The sequence below is a fragment of the Schistocerca piceifrons genome, unplaced genomic scaffold, assembly GCF_021461385.2.
Source record: "Schistocerca piceifrons isolate TAMUIC-IGC-003096 unplaced genomic scaffold, iqSchPice1.1 HiC_scaffold_968, whole genome shotgun sequence".
Lineage (NCBI taxonomy): Eukaryota > Metazoa > Arthropoda > Insecta > Orthoptera > Acrididae > Schistocerca > Schistocerca piceifrons.
In genome coordinates, this window is record NW_025729243.1 from 212,501 (window position 1) to 215,000 (window position 2,500).

The 2,500-nt window shown below is 63.0% G+C and overlaps 1 pseudogene; it reads left to right on the forward strand.

Moving 5' to 3' along the window:
- Window positions 1–2,500, forward strand: part of LOC124774651 — a 7,960-nt pseudogene that overhangs the window by 1,657 nt on the left and 3,803 nt on the right.

Below are 2,500 nucleotides of genomic sequence, written 5' to 3' on the forward strand. Positions count from 1 at the left end.
AAGCGTCGTGCCTATACTCGGCCGTCAGTCTGGCAGTCATGGCCGGTCCTTGCGGCCGGCCGCGAAGCCCTGACGAGTAGGAGGGTCGCGGCGGTGGGCGCAGAAGGGTCTGGGCGTGAGCCTGCCTGGAGCCGCCGTCGGTGCAGATCTTGGTGGTAGTAGCAAATACTCCAGCGAGGCCCTGGAGGGCTGACGCGGAGAAGGGTTTCGTGTGAACAGCCGTTGCACACGAGTCAGTCGATCCTAAGCCCTAGGAGAAATCCGATGTTGATGGGGGCCGTCATAGCATGATGCGCTTTGTGCTGGCCCCCGTTGGGCGAAAGGGAATCCGGTTCCTATTCCGGAACCCGGCAGCGGAACCGATACAAGTCGGGCCCCTCTTTTAGAGATGCTCGTCGGGGTAACCCAAAAGGACCCGGAGACGCCGTCGGGAGATCGGGGAAGAGTTTTCTTTTCTGCATGAGCGTTCGAGTTCCCTGGAATCCTCTAGCAGGGAGATAGGGTTTGGAACGCGAAGAGCACCGCAGTTGCGGCGGTGTCCCGATCTTCCCCTCGGACCTTGAAAATCCGGGAGAGGGCCACGTGGAGGTGTCGCGCCGGTTCGTACCCATATCCGCAGCAGGTCTCCAAGGTGAAGAGCCTCTAGTCGATAGAATAATGTAGGTAAGGGAAGTCGGCAAATTGGATCCGTAACTTCGGGATAAGGATTGGCTCTGAGGATCGGGGCGTGTCGGGCTTGGTCGGGAAGTGGGTCAGCGCTAACGTGCCGGGCCTGGGCGAGGTGAGTGCCGTAGGGGTGCCGGTAAGTGCGGGCGTTTAGCGCGGGCGTGGTCTGCTCTCGCCGTTGGTCGGCCTCGTGCTGGTCGGCGGTGCAGGATGCGCGCGCCTGCGCGGCGTTCGCGCCCCGGTGCTTCAACCTGCGTGCAGGATCCGAGCTCGGTCCCGTGCCTTGGCCTCCCACGGATCTTCCTTGCTGCGAGGCCGCGTCCGCCTTAGCGTGCTCCTCCGGGGGCGCGCGGGTGCGCGGATTCTCTTCGGCCGCCATTCAACGATCAACTCAGAACTGGCACGGACTGGGGGAATCCGACTGTCTAATTAAAACAAAGCATTGCGATGGCCCTAGCGGGTGTTGACGCAATGTGATTTCTGCCCAGTGCTCTGAATGTCAACGTGAAGAAATTCAAGCAAGCGCGGGTAAACGGCGGGAGTAACTATGACTCTCTTAAGGTGGCCAAGTGGCGGCGGTGTGGCTGCATCCGGACTTGGCTTTTCGAAGTGCGGTCTTGATGTAGTCGTGCTGCTGCTGCGAGGTGCCTTCCTTGGGTTATAGTTACAGGGAGAGTGATGCGCAATACATGGGCCTAGCCCTCTTAGCCTCTCCTCTCCTGCGGTCTTCTCCCCTTCTCGTGGGCCCGCTGATTTTCGCAGAGTGGAAGACCGCACCAGGGGCTTGGGGGGGTTACCAGCCCCCCCTCGCATTATCCCTTTATAGTTGGGGGCAGCCGACAAGAAACAAGAGATGGTGGCCCTTCCGCTGAAGGTGCCACCCCAGCTACCCCAGCACCTATCCGGCCAACCGGCCGTAACGAAAATGCGATAGTTTGTGTAGCTCCCTTTGCTTGCAGTGAGTGCCACCGCACTTTTACCACGAAGAACGGTCTCGGGGTCCATCGCCGCCGCCAACACCCTGCGGCCGCCAACGCTGAGATCGTGACGGAGAGGCATCGCGCGAGGTGGACGGAGGAAGAAGTCCTGTCGCTCGCCAAGGCAGAGGCCGAACTGTTCCTTGAGAGGGACGCCCGGTTCTTCTTTGTAAATCAAGAACTTACCAGGATGTTCCCCGACCGAACGCTTGAGGCAATCAAGTGCCGACGGCGGCAAGCTGCCCACAAGCAGCTTGTCCGCCAATTCATGGAGGCACTTGAGATCGGTCGGGGTGAAGAGCCGGCGTCCCGCCGTGGAGCAGCGAGCTCGCTGCCTGACGCGGGCGAGGCCGCTGCGCCGCCCGTCGACGCAGCCGAGGACTTCGCGGCCGACACCACCGGGCCGCCGCCGGAGGGGCCGACTGACGCCGCCATCTGGGAGCATCTGGCGGGGCTACCTGCTTCCGCCCAGCGTTTCTCTGCCCTGGATCGAGTCATTGGTCTGGGGCGGGGCACGCCGCCCGATGTCATCCTGGGCATGCTCCCGGATGCCCTTGCGTCGGTCGGGTCCAGGGGGGAGAGGTCGATCACCAGGACACAGCGGCCGCGCCAATCATCCAAGCGGCCGCCTGCCGCCCCGCCGCTGCAGAAGCGCAAGCGGCGCCGCTGGGAATACGCGCGCACACAGGACGCCTTCCGTAGGTCGCGTGCACGTTGCGTGCGCGGCTTGCTGGACGGCACCCTGCTGCAGCCGCCACCCGACATCCCCGGTCTGCTGGACTTCTGGGCGGACCTCTTCACGAAGAAGCCGATCTCCACCGCCGGCTTCATCCGTGACCGCCTTCTCCCGCACTCGG